Source organism: Lathyrus oleraceus, chromosome 3 (assembly GCF_024323335.1).
Source record: "Lathyrus oleraceus cultivar Zhongwan6 chromosome 3, CAAS_Psat_ZW6_1.0, whole genome shotgun sequence".
NCBI classification, from domain to species: Eukaryota; Viridiplantae; Streptophyta; class Magnoliopsida; order Fabales; family Fabaceae; genus Lathyrus; species Lathyrus oleraceus.
In genome coordinates this window covers 144,165,825-144,193,237 of record NC_066581.1, presented here as the reverse complement: position 1 = coordinate 144,193,237, position 27,413 = coordinate 144,165,825, and the positions used below count along the sequence as shown (strand labels likewise).

The 27,413-nt window shown below is 42.1% G+C and overlaps 1 non-coding gene across 1 annotated transcript; it reads right to left on the bottom strand.

Moving 5' to 3' along the window:
• Positions 1-18,847: 18,847 nt before the first annotated feature.
• On the bottom strand, positions 18,848-18,954 carry LOC127134106 (small nucleolar RNA R71). Its single transcript, XR_007807876.1, has one exon. It is a non-coding gene; the product is annotated as a small nucleolar RNA R71 (small nucleolar RNA).
• Positions 18,955-27,413: the final 8,459 nt, after the last annotated feature.

Sequence of the window (27,413 nt, the reverse complement as noted above, 5' to 3'; positions counted from 1 at the left end):
TACGCATTTGAGGATGCAATGATCACTATATGCAAAATGCAAATGATGAACTCTGACTGGGAAGCCAAAATGATAAGATATTCCGATTCTACGGGGAGACTCTGCTTGAGGAAAACTCTGCGGGGAGAGCACCGACTTGTCACTCATGCTGGAGAAACAAAACTGTTGCTGAGGAAAGGATAGACTCCATTGGGAACATCCTCCAAAGGACCCAATCCACTTAGGGACTCCGCTTGGGGAAATAAATGCTACTCCGCCGGGGACGACCCAATCAATCCACAGATAGGATAGACTTAGCTGGGGATGCAGACATCACTTCGCTACGGAAAACTCATCCAATCCACAGGTAGGATAACTGCTGGAGATAAATTTCATTGAACCCGCTCCACTCGGGGACTAGCTGGGGAAAATAACTCTGTCGGGGATATCACACCAACCTCTGTTAAGGAAGAGCAAAACTCTGGTGGAGAATGCAAATATACCAGACTCTATGCTGGGGAGGAACATCCATAACCCTGCTGGGGATGAGCGCTCACGACCACGCTGGGGATATCAGTACTTCAAATCCGACTGCTGGGGTACAACGCTCCACGGACAACTCCGTCGGGGATACAACATCCTTCCAACTCAGTGGGGAACTCTCCTGGGGAATTATTCGCTGGGGAATAAACCCGCTTCTGGGCCTGCTGGGGATATGCAATTCTCAGATCTGCTGGGAGAGAAGGCACCATCCACAGACATCTCTGCAGGGGAACATAGCTCTGACAGCTTCCAAACTCATTTGGGAAATATCTGCTGAGAAACGTCTCTACAGATGACAAATTTCAAAACAGCACAACAAACTGCCCCCAGGGGAGACATGGACAAGATATGCTCAAGTGTCCTCAACATTCAAAATGATTTTCAAATATTTTATCTTCCTGCAAGTTATTGTTAAGCCTTCATGTTTTTATATGCAATGTTTATCAAAAATTCGGACGTTTTTTGCAAACAAAATAGTAAAATAAAACAAGAGAGCTATTTATCTGAATAACAACTTTTATTGATTGAAAAATGTGCCTGAAAAGGCGAATACATTGGGAAGCAATCCCTAGAAAGAGGTAATTGCGCACAAAAGGAAAAATCTATCCTAATGGCAATGTGAACACGACATTCACTATTTCCCAATTCTGTTATAACTCACAGATCATCATTTTTTCTCCCAACTTCCTTGCTTTCTGAGAAGAACGACTGGACCGATCACATCTTTCGAGATGGCAGACGACGAAGCGCGATGAAGTACAGATAACTCAGACTGTAGCCTTCGCTTTAATCCCTCTTTTGGCTGGATCGCCTTTTCGGGTTTTCAATCCACCGGGATACCCATTTTTGCCTAAGCCGCCCTTGCGGGTTTTCGACTTACCGGGTGTACAAGTTCTTTTCATTTTATCCCTAATTTTTGCCCGAACCTTTTCTTTCTGTTTTTTGGTTCGCCGGGATGCCCTTTTTTTGCCTGGACTTCTTTTATTCTTCTTGTCCAGCGGGTCAATTTATGCGAAGTATTTTTTGACTACATCTGAGTTAACAGGGGACAGAAAATCTTCACCATCCATAGTTGTAAGCATCAAGGCTCCACCGGAGAAGACCTTCTTCACAACATACGGACCTTCATAATTAGGAGTCCACTTGCCCCTGTTATCTGTACCGGGAGGAAGGATCCTCTTCAAAACTAGATCACCAGTCTGATAGCTCCGAGGACGCACTTTCTGATCAAAGGCTCGCTTCATCCTTCTCTGATATAACTGCCCATGGCACACAGCTGCTAGCCGTCTCTCTTCGATAAGGCTTAACTCGTTAAGCCTTGTTCGAATCCACTCGGCTTCGTCCAGCTTGACATCCAACAATACCCTCAAAGAAGGGATCTCCACTTCAACAGGTAGGACTGCTTCCATACCATACACAAGGGAGTACGGGGTTGCCCCGGTCGACGTACGTACTAAAGTACGGTACCCATGCAAAGCGAAAGGCAGCATTTCATGCCAATCCTTGAACGTCACGACCATCTTCTGCACAATCTTCTTGATATTCTTGTTTTCCGCCTCTACAGCACCATTCATCTTTGGTCTGTAAGGAGAAGAGTTGTGATGTTCAATCTTGAAATCTTTACACAGCTCTTTCATCATCTTGTTATTGAGATTCGAACCATTATCAGTGATGATTCTCTCAGGAACTCCATAACGACAGATGATTTCTTTCTTGATGAACCGGGCAACCACTTGTTTGGTAACATTAGCATAGGAAGCTTCTTCCACCCATTTGGTGAAGTAGTCAATCGCAACCAGGATGAAGCGATGTCCATTCGAAGCAGTAGGCTCAATCTTCCCAATCATATCAATCCCCCACATGGCGAACGGCCAAGGCAAATTCATGACATTCAAAGGGCTTGGTGGTACATGCACCTTATCAGTATAAATTTGACACTTATGGCACTTCCGAGCGTATTTGAAACAATCGGATTCCATAGTCATCCAGTAATAACCGGCTCTCAACAGTTTCTTAGACATTGCATGACCACCAGCGTGGGTACCAAACGAACCTTCATGCACTTCTTGCATTAACATGCCTGCTTCGTGTCTATCCACGCATCTGAGCAAGACCATGTCAAAATTCCTCTTATACAGCACATCATCCTGATTCAAGTAAAAGCTTCCAGCTAGCCTCCTCAGGGTTTTCTTGTCATTCTTTGACGCACCATCAGGATACTCCTGGCTCTTGAGGAAGTTCTTGATATCATGATACCACGGTTTCTCATCAATCACAACAGACTCGGCTGCAAACACATACGCAGGCCTCTCGAGTCGATTCACCGCAACATGTGGCACATGATTCCACCAATGAACTTTGATCATAGAGGATAAAGTAGCCAAAGCATCAGCCATCTGATTCTCATCCCGCGGGACATTATACAACTTCACCTTCTTGAAGAACGTCGGTATTCTTCTGGTGTAATCTCTATACGGAATCAAATGCGTCTGGTTAGTATTCCAATCTCCATTGACCTGATTGATCACTAGAGCGGAATCTCCAAATATGTCAAGTGTTTTGATCCTCAAATCAATGGCTTCTTTTATCCCCATGATACAAGCCTCATACTCAGCTTCATTGTTGGTGACGTCAAAAGTCAATCTGGCAGAAAAGGGTATATGGGCACCTTTCGGATTGATCAGCACTGCACCAACACCGTTACCGTTCACATTCACAGCCCCATCAAACATCAATGTCCACTTGTCATCAGGATCCGGCCCTTCCTTAACAAAAGGCTCTTTACAATCTTTCATCTTAAGATACATGATGTCTTCATCAGGGAATTCAAACATCATAGGCTGATAGTCGTCAATCGGTTTCTCGGCAAGATAGTCTGACAAAACACTACCTTTGATAGCCTTCTGAGACGTGTACTGGATATCATACTCTGTTAAGATCATCTGCCAACGGGCAACACGTCCGGTGAGAGCCGGCTTCTCAAAGATGTATTTCACTGGATCCATCTTAGAAATCAACAAGGTAGTATGGTTCAACATATACTGCCTCAGTCGGCGAGCAGCCCATCAAAGCACAACAAGTTTTCTCAAGCTGCGAATATTTGATTTCACAGTCGGTAAACTTTTTGCTAAGGTAGTATATGGCATGCTCTTTTCGACCAGACTCGTCATGCTGTCCCAATACACACCCCATCGAGTTCTCGGTTACTGACAAGTACATTATCAGTGGTCTCCCTGGAACTGGAGGAATCAGGATTGGAGGTTTCTATAAATACTCTTTTATTTTGTCAAAAGCTTTCTGACAGTCGTCATTCCACCTGATTGCTTGATTCTTTCTAAGCAGTTTGAATATCGGTTCACACGTGGCAGTTAGGTGAGATACAAACCTTGCAATGTAGTTTAATCTCCCTAAGAACCCACGAACCTGCTTTTCTGTTTTCTGTTCACGCATTTCTTGAATAGCTTTGACTTTTGCTGGATCAACCTCAATCCCTTTCTCACTGACAATGAAGCCTAACAGCTTTCCAGATCTCACGCCAAACGTACACTTGTTTGGATTCAGCCTCAGTTTGAACTTGACCAATCTGTCAAACAACTTCTGCAAATTAACCAGGTGCTCCTCTTCTGTCTGCGACTTCGCAATCATATCATCCACGTACACTTCAATCTCTTTGTGCATCATGTCATGAAATAGAGTCGTCATAGCCCTCTAATAGGTAGCACCGGCATTCTTCAGCCCAAATGGCATCACCTTATAGCAGAACATGCCCCAAGGTGTAATGAATGTCGTCTTTTCCATGTCCTCTGGCGCCATCTTAATCTGATTATAACCAGAAAAACCGTCCATGAAAGAGAATACCGAGGATTGAGCCGTATTATCCACCAATACATCGATGTGAGGTAATGGGAAATCATCTTTCGGACTCGCTCTATTCAGATCCCGGTAATCGACACACATTCTGACTTTTCCATCCTTCTTTGGCACATGAACGATGTTGGCTACCCACGGTGGATAAGTTGTCACTGACAAGAATCCCGCATCGAACCGATTCTGAACCTCTTCCTTGATCTTAACTGCCATATCAGGACTCGTTCTACGAAGCTTCTGCTTGACCGAAGGACAATCATCTCTGAGAGGTAGTCTATGAACCACAATATCAGTATTCAGCCCAGGCATATCTTGATAAGACCAGGCGAATATCTCAACATACTCCCTCAGCATCTCAATCAATCTGCTCTTGATTTCTGGCTTCAAAGCAGCCCCGATCTTAATATCCATTCTAGCGTCCTCAGTACCAAGATTCACAATCTCCAACTCCTCCTGATGAGGTTGGATGACCCTCTCCTCTTGCTTCAACAATCTGACCAATTCTTTCGGGAGTTCACTGTCTTCCTCACTCTCCTCTTCAGCTTGGTAGATGGGATTGTCGAAATCATACTGAGCCATAACAGATTTGTTCATAGTGGATGCCATAAGATCACTTCTGCATGTTTAATGCTTTGTTTTAGAAAAAGATTTCAATAAAGTCACAAAAACAAAAACATTGCCATTTTTTTATTTTTTGAAAAAGTGAAGACAAAATAGAAAGACAGGGATCACAAAATTGTTTACAAAACATCCTTTATTAATGATAAACATTGTAAAACATGATGTGGCCCTACAATGAACCACTACGCCTTGGGCAGGACGTAGGGTTTTGTGCAGAATGAAAAAACAAAAGAAAATTACTCTGTTTGAAGAGTAACTTGGACTACATCCTCTGCTGTCCAGTTGTTGATCTGCTCCCCTGGCGCATACGGGCGAACCCAGAAGTTGAGATCAATATCACTGTCACTGTCTTCAACATCGGCTGCAAAGACGTCACCGTGATTCATCAGCCCAACGCTGGTAAATGTACTAGGACCTGTCTGCATACCCTGCTCTGCTTGGAGAGGCTCATAACCAATGCCAAATTTATCTTCTTTGACCGGAAAGTCCACCATCTTGCCCCAGCCTTCAGCTCTACCGGAGTCAACAACCTCTTTGGCCTGCTTGTACGAAGCAATCGAAGCACCCGGCCTTCTCTGACCAGCACATGCCACCCCTTCAAGAGCGACAGTCTCAAATGCCTGGCACAAAGTTTCGTGGATCTCGCCATCCACCTCGACATACTCGAACGAGGACAGATGGCTCACCAGAATATCCTCTTCACCGCATACGGTCACAATCTGACCGTTCCAGACATACTTGAGCTTCTGGTGGAGAGTCGACGATACTGCCCCTGCTGCATGGATCCATGGACGCCCCAACAAACAACTGTATGCAGGTTGGATGTCCATGACATAGAAGATGATATCGAAAGTCTCAGGACCTATCTTCACAGGCAGTGTAACTTCACCAAAGACAGAACGCTTAGATCCATCAAATGCCCTCACAATCAGGTCACTAGGAGTAAGCACAACCCCTTCAACATATATCTTCTTCAAGATTTGCTTGGGCAAGACATTCAGAGAAGAACCGGTGTCGACTAGCACATGTGACAACACAACACCCTTGCACTCCATCGTGATATGCAAGGCCTTATTATGGTTTCGCCCCTCAGGCGTCAGATCAAGATCAGTGAACCCCAAACCGTGTCTGGTGCTCACATTGGCAATCACACCCTCCAGTTGGTTGACAGAGATCTCCTGAGGTACATACGCAATATTCAACATTTTCAACAAGGCGTTGCGATGTGCCTTAGAGCATAACAACAAAGAGAGTATTGAGATCTTGGACGGAGTCTGGTTGAGTTGATCTACGATCTTGTAGTCACTCTTCTTAATGATTCTCATGAATTCCTCCACGTCCTTTTCAAACGAGCCACCAGGCACATTTGTCTGAGCAGGTTCCTCTTCAACCACTGCCTGTTTACCCTTCGCTCTGGCAGATGCCTCAGCATTGGCATCCCTCAACGGTTGAGGCGCAAACAACCGTCCACTTCTAGTAAAGCCTCCCGGTCCACCGACATTGTCCACAACTGGACTCACAACTGCCGGAACTCTACTAGGTGCCGCAATAGTTACAGGTGCTTGATTGGTCGGCCTGACCCGATTCTCAGCCCTTCTGTTGCTTCTGTAGGCGTTGTCGTATTTCCAAGGCACGACCCTGCTATCCACAACCCTTCTGACCGGAGCGATGATTGTAGTTGGATTGTTGACAGTTATTGGTGCGGAAATGGTAGCTGGAGTACCACTTGCTGTAGGTGCACTAACAGCAGTCCCCGGCCCACGTCCTTCAGACGGTTTGAAATATATTGTGACAGTTGACACTGCCCCACGATCTCTATTGTCAGCCCGAGCAAACCGGACACAACCCTCATCTATCAACTTCTGAATACCGGCCCGCAACTGCATACAACCATTGTCTGATTCTGCACACGCAACACAGTCTTCATCACAACCCGGGAAGACACCCTCATCTAGCAAACGGCCCTTGACAACCAACAGAGAAGTCTGAACATCATCAACCCTGACAACCAAATCTTCAGCTTCTCCCCCTTCAATACAGTTTACCCGGTGAGCACCATGCGCAGGCATATGGTTATTCACCACATTTGGCACAGCAGCGAAATTGTTTGTCTTGGCATCAATAAGGTCCTGAACCTTATGGTGGAAAGCCCTGCAATTCTCTATATGGTGGCCAGGCGCACCAGAATGAAAGTCACAACGCACATTGGCATCATACCCAGGTGGTATTTTTGTCAATGGCGCCATAGTCCTCAATTCCATAAACCCTAACTTGAGCAGTTCGGGTAACAGTTCGGCGTAAGTCATGGGTAGTGGGTCGAAACGCCTATCAGGCATCCTCTGCCTCGGCTGATATGGACGTTGTTGCTGTTGCGACATTTGTTGTTGAACTCTCTGTTGTTGCGGTTGTTGACGTTGTTGAGGTGCAGGAATGGTCACTACAGCAACCTGACGGTACTGATTTCTGTTCTGACCTCGGCGGTGTTGAACAGCATTAGTTTCACCTTCTCTACGGCGAGGTGCCCCAGAGAAAGGTTTCTTGGACGATGAGGAACTAGCATCATTGATCTTTCCAGCTTTGATCAAACTCTCACTCCTCTCTCCGCATATGACCACGTCAGAAAAGCTTCCAAATGGGCAACTCCCCATTCGGTCCATGAAAACACCCTGAAGTGTGCCAATAAACATGTCAGTCAACTACCTCTCCAGCATGGGGGGTTGAACTCTCGCAGCCAACTCACGCCACCTCTGGGCGTATTCCTTGAAGCTCTCAGTGGATTTTTGACATAGACTCTGCAGCTGAGTCTGGCTAGGCGCCATATCCATGTTATGCTTGTATTGCCTCAAGAAGGCTTCACCCAGATCCCTCCAGCATCGGATCGAATCTCTCTTCAATTCCATGTACCAGTCCAAAGAAGCCCCAGATAGACTATCTTGGAAAAAGTACATCCACATCTTTTCGTCGTCTGTATACGCAGAGATTTTCTGATAATAGGCATGCACATGGGTGCGAGGGCAAGAAGTGTCGTTGTACTTATCGAAGGAAGGTGCTTTGAATTTGTATGGGATCCTCAAACCCTCAACCAATCCCATATTGGTCACATCGAACCCAAGAGAATTCTGGCACTCCATCGCTCTGATTTTCTCAGCCAGGGCATCAACCTTACAATCCCTATCCTCAACTCTACCAACATCCCCATCATCTTCACTCAACAATGTGAACATGTCCTCTTGTCGGTCAACGATCGAAGCTGGATGACGAACCGGAGCCCGGGTAGCTTTGACATTGACAGTCTCAGCAGCAAGAGACTGTCCATTAATTCTTATACCCCTGAGTTCATCCCCCACAGCATAGTCATGAACGGGAGCAGCAGCAACATTCTCTGTCACAGGAATACCAGCAGGTGAACCACGGTTAGACGCCTGAATAACCGTCTCTTGTCTCTGAACCAAAGCTCGGAGCTCCTCTTGACCCTGAGCAACCCCTTGCATCATAGTCATGAACTGGGCCATGTTCGCCCTCATCTCGGCCAACTCGTTTTGAACCTGATCCATGCTTCTTTGTTGGTTGAGTCTGGTAGAATACCAGTGCGGTCTTCGATTAGCTATCCTGCCTGACACAGAAACCGGAGTGAGAAGTCGGGAACGAGAACACCTGTTATGCAAGATGATATGTGTATGATGTGCGTGATGTGTATGCAGGTTAACTTTTTTCATGCATTATTATACATATTTTTTTTGAAAATAAACATGCTATGATGCAAATGAGGGAGCCAAGACTGGTCGGCTGAGTATCACGCGGCACAGGATCGAAGCTTCGGCTTGAACTCTGACGTCACAACTTCATTTGAAACCCAAAGTCATATGAACCCAAGTCAACTGAACCATATCCACATCTGAGCATCCTCAAATTCAGCCCAGGGATCCGAAATAAACGGAACCCTCCGATCAATACCAGGATCAAACCTCCGGCGTCCAGAAATAGATCCATAAATCTGACTCATAAATAGGACTCTGATCAACCAATAGTCACCAACAAAATCACCATCAGAACATGCATCTGTAAGAATCAACCCTCCCCTCACAGGTAAATTCTAATCAGGTCATCCTAAGGCGGACAATGATCTCGACAATCGGGCAAAGATACTCAACGGGTTTGCCCTTTCGGGTGTGCCGTTGTAGCTCTCTTAAGATCGTCTCAATCAAAGATCCGGGAAAGAACGGTCACCGAAGTCAATAGCTCAGATGAGATCATCCAACCTGAGTGGAATAACTCCAAACGGAAGGACTCCCTCAAATGAACCTCGTCCGGCTGTGGTGACACGTCGCAACAACATGCTGATACAGCAAGTGAGGAAACGCGAGACCACACTAATCCTAGGTGTATACTCGGGCCTGGGTTTTAGCCCCACTCAGAACACCCACTCCAAACAGAGGAACCACCTGCACAGAAGACAACTCAATGATAGTATGATGCATGCAAACAGATATGCACATATATACAACATAATAATCATGCATGCAATAAATAACAGCAAATAGCAACCAAAACCCTAACCTAGAGAGCGCTAGGAAAGACTCGCTTAGGGAAGATGGACCAGCAAGAGGTCAACTTCTTTATCCCCAGCAGAGTCGCCAACTGTCGCATTACACGAAAAACCGGCGGGAAAACAAGAACAACAGAGCCGCCACCGTGCGTTATTTAACCCAAAAGAGGGAAAGGAAACACTCAAAGTAAACCTGGAAAAAGCATGGTCTCGCGACCAAAGAGAATGGGATCGGGAGTCGGTTATGCGAAGGGAAGGTATTAGCACCCCTACGCATCCATCGTACTCGACGGGATCTACGCACAATAGGAAGGAAAATGGTTGCTAAAACACTGCTCAAAACAAACACACTGGCTGATAGAGACACAAGAAAACAGACGAGACTGACTCGGCAGGATATCGCATCCTGGGCCTACTTAGTCTATCAAGCATAGTCATCAGAGTCAAAGTAGTTCGTACGGGGGGAAAAACATGCTCGCTAGGATGTCGCATCCTATGCATACGTATCTTCTTGGACTAAGAAGAATCAGAGCATCCGTAGCTCGACTCGCGCACACAAACAAAACAGACACCGGCAAACGTGGAATCCGAATGCCAATCGCTGGACTTACATCAGACTCCGAACCAAACACACCCACACTGGAAACCAGATGCCACTTGATGGACTTATACCGGACTTCAAGCACACAACAAGAGGAAGGGTCTCGATTGCAACTAGGGCAAGAGAAAGGGAAGGTCTCAATCGCAACGAGGGCGAGAGAAAAGAATTAGTGTTAGTCGTTAGTCAAACTCGACAAGACATCGCATCTCGTGCCTACGTATCTCATCTGGACATGAGAATCAGAGTTGCCGTAGTTCGGCTAAACTATTCCTGTTGGTTGGTATTTTTTAAGTGGACGACGTCACTACGCAATCTACCGGATGCTCGACCTTTGGAGACTTACTCACCTGTAGTAGAAGGAGTTGACGTATCCTTAAGAGGGGATAATGTTTGTTTGTGTCTTAGGAAAGCTCACGCAAGAAAGGAAGTCCTATATGAAGGAACCGTGCTACCTTAATTGACATGCAAACGAGACTACGCGGAGTCTAGCAAACCTAGGGGATACAATCACACCACACATACAACATGAAATAAACACACCAACAAGGGGCTCAAACATCAAGGCTAGGCTTTAGTCGAGGGGTCATGTCAACCTCGACAAACAAGCCACTGTATCAGGGTGATGTTAGCTCTTAACCTTGACATTGAGAGTCAAGGTGAAGCTGATGAAAGGTGAGTGAAGATGAGACTTCACAGCTCTTATCCCTGGCCTGGGAGAGCTTCAGACAATGAAGTGTGGGTTCAGAAAGTGGGAACCCTTCTACACTTATGACTCTGACTCGACATAGATCTTGGGGTTAATGTCCACAAGGCATCAACATGTGATGTGAGCCAAGGGACGACTCAACAGAAGAGCAGGAGATGGATTGCACATCTCTTGTGTCTGCCAATTGCCTTAACAAAGGTCTTTTCCTGCTTGGGGACAAAAATAAACAAGCACAAACATTGCCTCTTAAGGAGGACTTCAGACAGGTGCCTGGCCAAGTAACAGGCCAGGTCTTCCAGACTACATGGAGAAGAGATCATTATACCTCAATGCTCAAGCTAGCAAGCAAAGCAAACACAAGTTCACAATGGAACTATAGCAACTAAGGTACCTGAAATCAATCTAATATAATCAGTACTCAACTCAAACAATAAGCAAACAGACAATGGTCCACAGTTAACTATACAGTCAAACAACAGTCAATGCACAAAGGTGCAAGCCATAAGGCACAAACTCAAGTTTCAAAACCTACAAAATAAACTCAAAGTTAGTCATAAACAAGCAACAAGCCAACTCCAATTGAGTGCACATCATCAAGCATAAGCAATTGTGCTTTTAACCTGAAACAAAGCTCAAATGTGAGAGCACAAACCACTAGTGCAAGACTAGGGTCAAAATGGGATCAAAAAGTCAAAACAGAACATGAAACTTATCAAAAATCAAGATCAATCAAATAAGAAACAAATCCAAGTGGTTTCACATTCATATCATCAACCATTATCATTTCATGAAGCAAAGAGTACAAAACATGCAATTTAGAACCTCATACAACCAAACAGAAAGATTCAACTCAAATCAACTCACAAACATTTCAATAAATCACCAAAACATTCATGGTCAAACAACATTCATGAAATGACAATCGTACCAAATTTCAAGTCATTTGGACCAAGGGAAGCAAGTCATTTAAATTCATAAAGTCAAACCAAGTTCAAACAAGCTCATACAAGGCATCAAAACATGCATCAACTTCCAGCAATCATAAAACATCAACCAAGCATGATAAATGAATGAAACCAAAGCCATGGCAAAGTTCAAGATGTCTATAGTACACATGCCAAATTTCAAGTCCATCCAATAAACAACCAGAATTTCACAAATCATATAAAATCATGTATCACAAGAAGTCAACAATTGGTCAAACAGGGGAGAAAATCTTAATCAAATTGAAAATGCACTCAAAAAATCCACAAAAATACACATCCAAACTTAACATCCAGAAGATTCCACATGCAAAAGTTCAGGTCATTTAGAGTTCATATGGCATGGTAATAAATATCATGACGTTGCACAAGAAATGGTGTGACACAAATTGTCACACCTCTATTCAATAAATCATATCTCACAATCTAGGAATGCAAAAATCACAAACCACCTATCAAAATGACCAGGAATGAGTCTAGAACACACATGTAAAATTTCAAGAATTTCCAATTAAGCATCATTATTTCATGAGCAAAATAGCAAGCAAGGTACATAAAATGACATGTATGAGCAAACCCTAGCCAATTATTTTTTCTAACCGTGCACAATTTCCATAAAAATCATCAAAAAATTCTAGGCATGGCAAGGATTATCATGGAAAAAACCTCACATTATTTGGACAAGTATTGAAGAAGTTATGAATTATTTAACATGGAGAAAAATTAAAAAAAAGCAAGAACAAAGCATGGTGAAACATGGAAGCATAGGTGAAATAAATGCCAAGCCAAAGGTGAAAAGTGCACTCAAGCGGAATCGATCCGCGCTTCAATTCAAATGTGCGCGCGTTTCAAGTGAAACGCCGCGTTTCACTAATACACGTGGCAGCGCCTCATTGGAAGCATGGCTCACAAACACCAATTTCATGCGAACACACGGGAACAAAGATCTAATGCAATCTGGGAACGGTTCATGCGCGCATTCATCGAGTTCTTCGTCCAAAATCCAGGTGATGAACAAATCTCACAGAAATCAACGAATGATATACCAATAGACTCGTCTCATCATGTACATCAATAATCTCAACATGATTTGTCCTAATTCAAACTATTAAACACTGATCGATCAAAAGAAGATTTGAACATCAAACTTCAATTCACAATATCTCATTCAATACTTGATGAAAATCAAAAGTGCAAAGCTCAGGATACTCGTAGATGCAAGATCTATAGAACGCATATCACAATTACATGAATTAAGAGCATCGAAATCCAACCTTAATTGAAGAGCAGTGATGAAATCGTGATTTTCAAGGCTTGAAATGATGAAACAGAACTTCTATGATGATGCAGAAGATGAATGAAGGATGGATCGTGGCTCAAATGTTCTTGAAGCAGCTCCAATCAACACTTGCCATGGAAGAAGCTTAATGTAACAGTTCAGGAAAACAGCACGAAAATGGTGATCCCTGGCTTCAATCTTCTTCAGCAAGACTTGTGAATGCTCGAGCAATGAAGATCCAATGCAAGTTCTATGAAGATTTGCAGAAAAAATGGAGATGAAAAGTTGAGAGAATTGTGCAATTCTTGATCTAGATCTGTTTGAAATGATTGTTAATGACGAATTCAGTTAGGATTAGTTATTTATATGAGCTGTTAATCATTTTTATTAATCCCAATTAGCTGAAATGGAAGTGAATTAGTGAAATGCATGTTTATGTACAAATTGGCCAAGCATATCCCAAATGTTGATTTAAGACCAAATGTGAAGCTTGAAAGTGTGGCAAATGCATATTTTGAAAGTGACTTTTTTTCCCTCCCTTTTTCAAATTGGTTCAAGTGAAAAAATGTCATTTTGATGTGATGAGTTTTGGTGAAATGCAATGAATGATTTGGATAGAGCATGTCAAATGTGGCTTGTAGCAAGAAACCCCACTCAATTTGGCCAAATGGTATGAGAGTTATCCCTTGTTGAAGTTCAAAAATGTTTGACAATGAATTGATCATAACTTGCCAACCACACATGAGAAATGCATGTTCTTGGACTTTTTGGAAAGGTGAGAGTAAGATCTTCAACTTTCATGTTGGACAAAATTCCATTTGAAGCTTGTATGATGATGTAAATTTGAGGAGAAGACCTTTCCATTTTTGGCAGTTTGAAATTACAGGTCACTTACTATTTTTGGAAACTTTTCATCTGACCTCAAATTCTTCAATCTTGATCTTTGAAATGTCAAATGAGACTTGTATGGACATGAATGAGGCCTTTCAAACCAACTCCCACCTTCAAATCCATGAATTCTGGCACAGTTGACCACAGTTGACTTTCTAGGGTTTCGGATGAAATTCAGCTTGACTGTTGAGCTTTGATCATCCAACCTTTGGCCAAATCACTTCAAAATGATCCCTAGGCCATGTGAACATGTTGAACCAACCCTAGGGTTTTGCCTCAATAGAAATTGCACAGGCTTGCTAGCTTGACTGATCCTCCTAACCAGTCTTGACTGATGATCTTGCACTTGGGCAAAGGACAATGCAATGTTATGCAGTGGACTATGTTATGTTAATGACCTAATATGAAAATGAATGTACAAAATGGTAGGTGCAAATTTGAGGTGCTACACCGGCGTTGCTGTTAAAACTCCTGTCCCTGCTAGAAAGAGTGGCATGATGAAAGAGGACTGTGAGGAGATGTTGAGGCTCATCAAGAGGAGTGAATACAACATTGTTGATCAACTTCTACAAACGCCTTCAAAGATATTTGTTCTATCTTTGTTAATGAACTCAGAACCACACCGTGAAGCTCTGTAGAAGGTGTTGGACGTGGCGTATGTAGATCATGACGTCACAATAGAACAATTCGATAGTATTGTTGCAAACATTACTGCTTGTCACAATCTGAGTTTTTGTGATGCTGATCTCCCCGAGGAGGGAAGAGACCACAATTTGGCACTTCACATCTCAATGAACTGTAAGGATGATGCCATGTCTAATGTGCTGGTAGACACTGGATCATCACTGAATGTGTTGCCAAAATCCACTCTCGCTAGACTTTCTTATCAGGGGCCTCCCATGAGGCAGAGTGGAGTGGTTGTGAAAGCTTTTGATGGATCCCGCAAGACTGTGATTGGTGAGGTTGAACTCCCAGTCAAGATTGGACTAAGTGATTTCCAGATCACTTTTCGGGTCATGGATATCCACCCATCATATAGTTGTCTGTTGGGCAGACCATGGATTCACGAGGCAGGCGCCGTGACATCCACTATACACCATAAGTTGAAATTTGTCAAGAACAAAAAGTTGGTGGTGGTAGGGGGAGAGAAGGCTCTCTTGGTTAGCCATCTGTCTTCCTTTTCTTACATCGATGCTGAGGACGAAGTTGGAACACCATTCCAAGCTTTGTCTATTGCTGAGCCTTCTAAGAAAGGAACTTCTTCATTTGCGTCCTCCAATGATGCGAAGTTGGCCATTGAGCATGGCACAACTACTGGTTTAGGACAAATGATTAAGCTGGAAGACAATAAATCCCGGGCTGACATATGGTACTCTTCAGGCACTTTCAACAAGCATGGGCTGTTTCAGAGTGGTGGTTTCATCCACACTGTCGAAGACGAGGAAGCTTCTGCTATTGTGGAAGAGGATGCGGAGGAAGATTCTGGAAACTTTGTCATCCCTGGAGGGGTCTGCAATAACTGGGTCGCTGTTGATGTTCCAACAGTTGTCCATAAGTCAACGTAATGTTCATTTCTGTTTAAAAAACCCTTCTCCCATGCCAAAAGGAGGAGTGATGACATTGTTGGCCCATAAATACAATGATATTTCATTCAATAAATTCATGTTAAATGTTTGTTTTTCCAATTTATTTTCACTTTTTGCTTTTTGCATGAAATTGGTGATCACATAAAACCCTAAAAAATAGAATAAAATCAATCTTTTCATCTGCATAATGATTTGCCTTGCTTGAATTCTAAAATCTCTTTTATATCCAAAATCATTATGCAGGTTGATCAAACCCATTGAACATAATGATCCAACACCATCTCCCAACTTTGAGTTCCCTGTATTTGAGGTCGAAGAAGATGATGTTGAAGAGATTCCTGATGAGATTACCTGTCTACTTGAGCACGAAGAGAAGATCATTCAACCACATCTTGAGAATCTGGAAACAGTCAACTTGGGGTCTGAGGATTGTGTGCGAGAAGTGAAGATTGGGGCACTCCTGGAAGAATCTGTGAAGAATGGGTTGATTGAGTTGCTACGAGAATACGTCGACGTCTTTGCCTGGTCATATGAAGACATGCCTGGTCTGGATACTGATATTGTGCAACATTTCCTGCCTTTGAAGCCTGAGTGCGTGCCTGTGAAGCAGAAGCTCAGAAGAACTCAGCCTGACATGGCAGTAAAGATTAAAGCAGAAGTTCAGAAGCAAATTGATGCGGGGTTTCTGGTGACTTTTACATATCCCCAATGGGTGGCCAATATTGTGCCCGTGCCTAAGAAAGATGGAAAAGTCCGAATGTGTATGGACTATAGAGACTTGAATAAAGCTAGTCCAAAAGATGATTTTCCACTACCACACATTGATATGTTGGTAGATAATACAGTTAAATTCAATGTCTTCTCATTTATGGACGGATTTTCCGGATATAATCAGATTAAAATGGCACCCGAGGATATGGAGAAGACAACATTCATCACACCTTGGGGAACATTCTATTATCGAGTGATGTCCTTCGGTTTGAAGAACGCTGGAGCCACGTATCAACGTGCTATGACTACCTTGTTTCATGATATGATGCACAAGGAGATCGAGGTGTATGTTGATGATATGATTGCAAAGTCGAGAACGGAAGTGATAACACTGAAATTTACCGTATTTTCGACTCCGATTTCACATGCATTCTAGTTGTTTTATTGTTATTTTTTTGTGTTATTACTATATTTTTCTTTGTTTTCGGGTTTTTACTTTAATCGGAGCCCCGATCGAGAAAAGGAGCGAAAAAGAGCCAAAAACCCTAAAATTCAGCATTTTGTACTTGTGGCTTCCACCATGGCTGGCGCCATAGACCCTGCCATGACGTGTCCAAGCTCAACCTCCCTCAACTGTCAGGTTCCCCACTACTTCCACTAAGGCGCCTCAGATTGGCCTTGTGGCGGGCGCCACAAGAGGAAAAGTTTTCCCTCCCATTTTCAAGTTGAAGGGCATCCTTGTCATTTCCATCTTTTTACTTGCTTATAAATAGAAACTCGAAATCACTTTTTCAATAATCCAAACTTAGAATAGAGGCAAACTCAGAGCAACTTTGTTTCACTTAGGCATATATTCAGTATTTTAAAGTGGTAATCGCTTCGCATTGGAGTGTTACCACAATTGTGTAATCAAGTCTGTGATCGAGTCTGTAATCGAGTTTGGAGCACTTTGGAAGGAAGTTAATCCTGCCGCCATTTTCATTTCCGCTTTGCAATTTATTCAACCCTCCGATTGGAGCAGGTTTTTATTACTTGTCTTTATCTTATTTACTTTCTCGCACTCGCTTTACTTTACTTATTTCCTCGCACTCGCTTTACTTTATTTATTTCCTCGCACTCGCTTTACTTTATTTATTTCCTCGCACTCACTTTACTTTTTTTTTTATTTCCTCGCACTCGCTTTAAATTATTTATTTTCTCGCACTCGCACTACTTTTATTTATTTCCCGCACTCGCACTACTTTTATTTACTTTCCGCACTCGCACTACTTTTATTTAAATTAATGCACTTGTACTTTACCATGTCTAACTAAATTTATAAGGTTAGAATGTAAAGATCGTAATTGAACCAATAATCCGTACAATTGTTCGTAGAAGCACTTAAGGGCTATTTTAACTTTCAACTTAAGTTTTCCTGCACTTCAATTCCGTTGGGTAAGATCGTAAGCCGTCCAACGTCTATTTAAACTTAATTGTTTTTAACTATTTCAAAAACAGCGAAAGCGCTTTGTTTAGTTCATTAGGAGTTTTTAACTTAAGAAGAAAAGAGATTTTAAAACTATTTTCGGACGCGTTTATAAGTTTAGAGTCTGGTTCGTGAGAACCTCTTTTGGTTAAGAAATCCAGGTTATAATACTTTTCAACTTAGTCAAGATACTATATTTCTTAAAAATAGGTTTACTACTCTAACACAATGCGCGCCTTTTTATAAGTGACAATAAGAGGGTTTGATTAGGGAGTACAACTCGGTTCTGAATACGCGAAAGCGACAGTTCCTGTTAAATTAGTTCTTTTCAAAGTAGGAAACATTGCCCATAAGTAGCTCTATTAGCAAGTACTTGGATTATTAATTGATTATGTGAATTACATTCGACCCTGCCTTTATTAATTGAACTTTATTCAATATTTTACTTTTCTTTGCACACTCTAAAAACACCTATTTTGATTGCCTTTGATAAACACCATAACAATAGATAACGATAGATTGACACTTGGTCTCTGTGGATTCGACAATCTTTTATATTACTCTGACGCGTTCGTATACTTGCGAAGAACTCACAGCACTGGAAGTTTAAGCTTAGTATACCCTCTGGCAGAACCTGAATGTTACGCTCGCGCATGTTTTTTTCTTTCATAGAATTAAGAGAGCTATGGCCGAAGATCAAAACCAAAGACCTCTTAAAGACTTCGCTCAACCATCCAATGAAGAACCTAGTTCTAGTATAGTAAACCCAACCATCCCAGCTAATAATTTCGAACTTAAACCATCCTTGTTACAACTAGTGCAACAGAGACAATACGCAGGTCTCGCTACTGAGAACCCAAACCAACATTTAAAAATATTTCTTCAATTAGCAGACACTTTTAAAACCAATGGAGCTTCTCCTAAGGCAATATATTTAAGATTATTTCCTTTTTCCCTCAGAGATAAAGCCCTATCATGGTTAGATTCCCTTCCACCCAATTCCATTACGACTTGGGATAACCTTAGAAGAGTTTTTCTTGCTAGATATTTTCCCCCAAGTAAGATCGCCGTTCTTCGAAACCATATAACTAGAATTATCCAAAACCACGGAGAATCGATGTTCGAAGCTTAGGAGAGATATAAAGAGTTGTTACGAGCATGCCCACATCATGGTTTAGAAAATTGGTTAATCATTCAAACCTTCTATAATGGACTTCACTATAACACCAAGATGACCATCGATGTTGCCACAGGCGGTGCTCTGATGAACAAACCTTACCCTGAAGCTAGTGCCCTCATCGAAGATATGGCTCAAAACCATCAATCATGGGGAGTCGAATGAGTGACAGTTGAGAAGAAGGAAGCCCAAGGAGGAGTGCATGAACTACGCTCTATAGACATGATGCAAGCTAAAATGGATGCATTAGCCCTTAAGGTCGAGCATATGTGCATAAACCCGAATACTGTAGCCGCAGTTTCATCGGATTGTGAGATATGTGGAATCAAAGGACACCAATCTGCAGAATGCGGTCTATTAAAATGAAATCCACTCTGAGCAAGTGAACTACACCCAAGGGAACCCATACTCGAATACCTATAACCCTGGATGGAGGAATCACCCGAACTTCTCCTATAAAAACAATAACCCAATCCAAAATAATGCACCTCCGAGACCTAGTTATCAAGCCCTAAGATCGAATCAACCTATGCAACCTGTACCACCAAAGTCGAGCCTTGAGAAAATTATGGAAATTTTTATCACTGCTCAAACCCAACAAAACAAGGAGTTCATGAACCAAAACATTCATGTTAACGAATGGATTACTCAGTTAGGAACCAAGGTTGACCAAATAGTTACTCATACTAAGATGCTTTAAACCAAGCCCCTCAGACTACACCTGGAGGACAATTCCCTGGACAACCTCAACAAAATCCGAGAGGACAAGCCAATGCCATTACCCTACAAAGTGGGAACGCTTATGATGAGCCACCAAACCCTAGATTGAGTGAACCCGAAACTTCTAAGGAATGTACCAAACCCACAGACGAAGTAAAGGAACCAGAGGAATCCGAAAACCAGGAAGGTCGAGAAAAAGGAGAAGAACCTAAAACTTACGTACCACCCCCGCCATATAAACCACGTATACCATATCCACAAAGACTCAAACAAACCCAGATCAATAAATAGTATCAAAAATTTATTAAAGTTATAGAAAATTTTCATGTAGAAATCCCTTTCACAGAAGCCATCACCCAAATACCTTCTTATGCAAAGTTTCTCAAAGACATCCTTACCAACAAACGTAGACTTGACGATCCGAAGCCTTTGGAATGTAATGCTATTTCCGAGGATAAATTAGCAAAGAAAGATAAAGATCCTAGAAATTTATCCATTCCTTGTCTTTTGGGTAATCATGTCATCGAAAAAGCTTTTCTAGACTTAGGAGCTAGTGTCAGCTTAATGCCTTTAGCAGTTTGTGAGAGGTTAAACTTAGGAGAATTACAGCCCACTAAGATGTCACTTCAGTTAGCCGATAGATCTGTTAAGTATCCAATAGGCATCTTAGAAGATGTTCCTGTTAGGATAGGTCAGTTATTTATCCCTACTGATTTTGTTGTCATGGACATCAAAGAGGACAACGATATACCAATCCTTCTAGGTAGACCATTCTTATCGACTGCAGGAGCCATAATAGATGTCAAGAAAGGAAAGTTGACATTTGAGGTAGGTGACGAGAAAATAGAATTTATACTTTCAAAATTTCTTATGGCACCTGTGATGGGAGACGCGTGTTATGCCTTAGATATCATTGATGAATGTGTTAGAGAATTAGAACAAGCAGAAATTATAAAAAGAATAAAGTTACCATCAACTCCCATAATGGAAGATGATGACTTTAAGAAACCCTACATCGATGATAACCTTTACGAATGTTTATCCCTTACCCCAAATCCTATGCCATGCCCTAAGAAACCAACCTTATAACTTAAGGAACTGCCTAAGAACCTGAGATATGAGTTCCTTGATGAAAAGATGAACCGTCCAGTTATAGTCAGTGCTACCTTGAGCCAAGGGAAAACGAACCAACTTTTAGACGTTTTACGAAGATATCCCTCAGCCTTAGGATATAATATCTCTGACCTAAAAGGTATAAGCCCATCCATATGCATGCATCGGATTTCGCTCGAAGAAGATTCAAAACCCTCTAGGGAACATCAGAGAAGAATAAACCCTATAATGAGTGATGTTGTTAAGAAGGAAGTTCTTAAGTTACTTGAGGTAGGTATAATCTACCAGATCTCTGATAGTAAGTGGGAGAGCCCTGTGCATGTAGTACCTAAAAAGGGAGGCATCACAGTCGTGCAAAACGACAAAGGCGAACATGTAGTAAAACGTTTAGAAGGAGAATGGCGGATGTGTATAGATTATAGAAAATTAAATAAAGCAACCAGGAAGGATCATTTCCCTTTACCATTTATAGACCAAATGTTGAAGCGTCTAACCAGACACTCTTACTTCTGCTACCTAGATGGATACTCTGGATTCTTCCAAATACCTATCCACCCCGAAGATCAAGAAAAAACTACCTTTACATGCCCTTATGGAACTTTTGCCTACAGACGAATGCCGTTTGGCCTCTGTAATGCCCTAGCTACTTTCCAACGCTGCATGATGTCAATCTTTGCAGATTACCTAGATGGTATCATGGAAGTGTTTATGGATGATTTCTCGGTTTGCAGATTTGATTTCCACAATTGTCTTGCTAACCTTGAGAAAATCCTGGAGAGATGCGTGGAGGTAAACCTCGTGCTAAACTGGGAAAAGTGTCATTTCATGGTGACTGAAGGAATAGTTTTAGGATATATAGTTTCCGAAAAAGGTATAGAGGTAGATAGAGCTAAAATAGAAGTTATAGAAAACCTAAAACCCCTAAAAACCATCAGAGAAGTCCGAAGCTTTCTTGGACACGCTGGATTCTACTGGTGTTTTATTAAGGACTTCTCCAAAATAACCAAACCTTTAACTGGACTTTTAATGAAAGATGCTGAATTCATTTTCGATGAAAAATGTAATGACGCATTTAATCTTTTAAAGCAAGCGCTAATCTCAGCACCTATTATGAAACCACCAGATTGGTCAGAACCTTTTGAGATAATGTGCGATGCTAGTGATTATGCAGTTGGAGCCGTTCTAGGACAAAGGAAAGATAAAAAATTACATGCCATTTATTATGCCAGTAGAACCCTAGATGCTGCCCAACTTAACTATGCAACAACTGAAAAAGAATTACTCGTTGTAGTATTCGCTATAGACAAATTTAGATCTTATCTAGTAGGAGCAAAAATTATAGTTTACACCGATCATGCTGCCATTCGTTACCTATTAAGTAAAAAAGATGCCAAGCCCAGGTTACTCCGATGGATTCTATTACTACAAGAGTTTGATTTAGATATAAGAGATAAAAAAGGCACTGAAAATGTAGTAGCCGATCACCTTTCTAGGCTAGAACATCTAAAACCCGAACTAGTACCCATAAACGACGATTTCGCCTATGATAGACTGATAGCTAAAGTAGAAACCATTGAAGATGATAACCTAAGCCCTCATGAGCATCCCCAAAATTCCTTAGGAATAAGTAACGTGCCCTGGTATGCAGACTTCGTTAATTACCTAGCTGCTGATATAGTACCCCCTGATCTTGACTACCACCGCAAGAAGAAATTCTTCCACGATGTGAGAAACTTCTATTGGGACGAACCGCTCCTTTTCAAAAGGGGTAAAGATGGCATTTTTCGCCGTTGCGTTCCGGAAGAAGAGGTAAATAGTATTATCAAGCATTGTCATTCTGCACCTTATGGTGGACATGTGAGCACCTCTAAGACATACGCCAAGATTCTTCAAGTTGGCCTAGTCTGGCCTACCATGTGGCGTGATGTCTATGCTTGCATTGTCAAATGTGATAGATGCCAATGCACTGGAAACATTTCAAGGCGCGATGAAATGCCTCTAAGAAACATTCAGGAAGTAGAACTCTTTGACGTATGGGGTATAGATTTCATGGGACCTTTCCCACCATCCTTAGGAAATAAGTACATCTTAGTAGCTGTAGACTATGTGTCTAAGTGGATTGAAGCTATAGCTGCACCCACAAACGACACTAGGGTAGTAATCAAACTATTTAAAAACTATATATTCCCTAGATTTGGAACACCACGTTTAGTCATAAGTGATGGAGGATCACACTTTATATCGAGAATATTTGAAAAACTTTTAAGAAAATATGGAGTTAGGCATAGAGTAGCAACACCGTACCACCCACAGACTAGTGGCCAAGTAGAAGTGTCCAATAGGGAGATAAAACAAATCCTAGAGAAAACCGTTTCTATTTCTAGGAGAGACTGGTCTCAGAAGCTTCAAGAAGCATTATGGGCCTATAGAACCGCTTTCAAAACCCCTATAGGAACTACTCCTTATCAACTAGTTTATGGAAAATCCTGTCACTTACCGTTCGAATTAGAGCATAAGGCCTATTGGGCCATTAAAACTTTGAATTTATACTACCTAGCCGCTGGAGAAAAGCGTACCCTAGACATTCATAAACTAGAAGAACTTAGGCAATCGGCCTACGAGAATGCAAAAATATATAAAGAGAGAACAAAAGCCTATCACGACAAAAGAATAGTAAAGAAAAACTTCAATGTAGGCGATCCTGTTCTCCTTTTCAACTCTAGGTTACGACACTTCCCTGGAAAGCTACGTTTAAGATGGACTGGTCCTTTCGAAGTATCCAAGATTCTGAGATCTGGAGCCGTAGAAATCAAGAACAAAACCTGTAGTCCATTCGTTGTAAATGGACAAAGACTGAAGCTCTACGAAGGAGGAGACATTCCAGCATACTACTCAAGCCACACTTTTATTGATCCACCAATCCCTACTACTACAAGTGTATAGATTCTAATCGTCAAGATAATGACGTTAAACAAGCGCTGCGTGGGAGGCAAACCATGGTTTTTCTTTCATTTTACTTTTCGCATTTATTTAATTTTATTTTTATTTTATTTTATCATATTTTGCACCGAGACTAAAAATTTGAATGGTTTGCATTTTCAGGATCACTTTCTTAACTTTTACAGGATGCAGGATTTCGATGATATGTACGTGGCCTATAGAGATAATGCTCAGAGAGAGCGTTGCATCGCTCTGTATCAGCGCCCTATGACACCCACATGTTATCCTGATCAGCGCTGTATGGAGGCACTGGGTATCGAGTCGAGTATCCGATTCCTTAGCCACCAGCTTCACTGGGACGAGTTTGCTGATGACTTGAGTAACACCTACAGGAACCTGACATTAGAGTTCCTGAGCTCATTCGACTATGACCCATACTCTGGACCAGATGGGTATGCTGCTTTCAGGCTCTTTGGAGTTGAGTACTCTTTCAGCCAAAAAGAGTTCGACGACCTATTGGGTTTCCAGACCACTCCTGATGCTATCCCGGAGACACCTATGGGATATTTTCTGGGTAAGGAGGTGGAGAAGTTTTGGAGTGATATATCAGGTGGCGGAATCCAAGATCCATCTATGCAGCTGTCTCATGTTATACATAACCCTGCCTTTAGATACTTCCAAATGATATTGGCACATTCCTTCCTAGGAAGACCGGATGCTGAGACATTATTGAGTGAAGAGGAGATCTTCCTACTATTTTGTGCATCCCAATCACGCCCAGTAGCATATGGGAACTTTTTGTTATATAGTCTCAGCGGTGTCTCCAGATCTACCGAAGGAGTCATCCATGTGGGCGGGATCATCACGCAGATTGCTGTCGCTTTAGGTCTGTCTCGCAAGCTGTCACATCTCCGGATCTACTGTGGTTACACTACTATGGACATCGACTTCTGTTTGACCAGATGGTTGATGAGGAGAGCCTCTTTCCACCCATGTCAGTTCCGATTGCTGGTCGATAGCGAGGCTATCCATTATTTCACACTGCCAGATCCTATGATGATCAGTGTGCATGATCCAGCGAATTGGAGTTATGCTCTAGAGGGCCAGGGAGAGACCGTCGAGGAGCCGAGATCACCACCCATTGCTGAGTACACGCCTACACCGCCTTCTCCCAGGATCACTGTTTTCTCTAATAATCTTTCATTGCAGACCCCCGACATCCGCACCCAGATTGCTGAGTGTCGCAGAGAGATCGCAGAGCTTAGACAGGAGGTGGCTAACCTCACTTTACAGATTGGAGTGTCTGATCTCACCCATGCTACCGAAGCCGACTGTTTATATCAGGAGATCGCAGAGCTCAGGCAGGAGGTAGCCATGCTCCGTGGATCCACTCAGGAAGACGACATCCCTACTATATGATCTCACCATTTCATCTTATTTTATCTCTTTTTTATATATTTCTCGTATTTACATAACTCATTTTATATTATCGCATTTGGAATATTATATAAACTATGTATATACATTGATATTTCTACTTTTATCTATATATGTCTTATATTTGTTTTATTTGCATTTTAGTTGTTTATTTATTTATTAGTATAATATTTAATTTTTGTTTTATTTTTATTTTTATTTTTACTTCTAAAAAATTTATGCAAGTCAATGATACTAGGAAAATCACAAGACAAATGCTATTCGGACCCCTCAAAGCCAAAAGACAAAGAGAAGCCCAAGCCAAAGGATCAAAATCCGGCCCAGCCAGATTTTGCCTTGTGGCGCCCGCCACATCGTCTGTAAAAGGTCGGGGAAGAACCCCTTTCTTCACCATTTTCACACCTTACAACCTTCCAAACCCATTTTTCCACCTTGCAAAAACATCCTTGAACCCACAAAAAGCTCACACCTTTCTAATCACCACACCGTATAAATCATTTTTTCGATTTCCATTTTCATTTTCATCCGTCGGATTTTGTAAAAATCCAACCTTTTCGCATTCCACTTCATCTTCTTCGTCACTTTTCAAGAGCTACACAAATGGAGTTTAATGGATTCATTCTTCGAGGAGGGAAACCGGGGGATAGACAAATAAAAATCATCGAAAGGTTGCAAAATCGGGAGATCCTCCCGACAAGGTATGTTGACGAAAACTGTCTCTACACTTTAGGCATCTATCATAGCATATTTCATTTATTAGATAACTTAGGTTTGCATAATTTCTTTTACAACAAAGAACTACCTATGAGCGATTAACAATCGAATTCTTGAGTTCTTTAATCTATATTGTCAATCCTAACACTGCTAGCACAGTTGGTACTGTCAGATTTAGAATGTTTGCTGTTGAATATGAATTCAGTACTGATAAACTAGCCAGCTTGTTAGGAATCCCCCATGGGGACGGTGCTATTTGTGAGGCCCCTTTGGATTCAGAGTGGTCAGTTGAGGTATTTTCCTTCTAGGAGCGATTATCAAACACTTCCATAAACTCTTTTGAAGGAGTTCTAGCCTCAACTATCCATAACCCGGCCATCAGAGTTTTTAGATATCTGTTGGCATGTAGTATTTTTGGCTGGGAGAATCCAAATAAGGTTAATGCTAGAGAGCTTCTATTTCGGTCCCGTTCATGCTTGCTCACATGACTTTAACTTTAAATAAAGCGGGACCGATTTCTTTTGGTGGATTGATTACGTCTGTTGCTCGGGCTCTTAACCTGAACAATGAGATGGCTACCCTAGACCCCTTACCTCCTCGCACAATTAACCTGAAATTTCTGAGAGACATGAAATTGTGTCGTTTGAGGAGAGAAGGAGGCTATATTCTTATGGTTCATGGTGTAGCCATCCCATCTGTTGTTTTACCTTGCACTAGACGTACAAATGTACGAGATGAAAGGAATTAGACCTACGCTTTAGATGCTCCACCTGTTTTGGGTCCTCTTCCTCCTAACATTCCTGATGAGGCGGGACATGATACTGATGATGAATATGATCAAAGAGAGAGATCTCTCGTACCCCATGTGTCCCCCATCATCCCTCACCATCACACACCGCACCATCTTCTTCTTCTGCAGGTACCACTCCTGGCTTTTATATTACAGAGGAGATGTGGCGTGACCATATGGCTAGAGAGCAAAGGCGTGATGACCTACTCTCTACCATCCAACAACAACTGGCGAATAACATGAGCTTCATGCAAGAGTCGTAGCGGAGGACAGACAGGTCCTACGACATTGTTCTACAGTCTCTACAAACGATTACATCTATGCAAGCCCGTCAGCAACAATACCACCAGCGACACATGGCACTCATCGAAGTTACTCAAGGTTCCATTTTGGGTAACCTTCGAGAGGTGAGGACCGCTTAGGATGCCCTGCAGGCGAGGATGGATCAGAGAGATCGTCGTCGTACCCGATCCCGTCGTCCACCTCAGGTTGGCGAGGGCACCGGTGGTCAGCAATAGTTTGTCAGGTAAGTCTTCCCTTGTCTTATTTCGAAACATTGGGGACAATGTTCGATTTAAGTGTGGGAGGAGACTTTATCGTCTTTTCTTTATTGCTTTTCTCGTCTTTTCTTTATCGCTTTTCTTTGCTGTTTTTAGATAGTTTGTTTATTTTTATTTCCTTTTAGTTATTTATTTTGCTTTTTAGTATAATGCATGAGTTTGACGAGTCACCAAATATAGTATA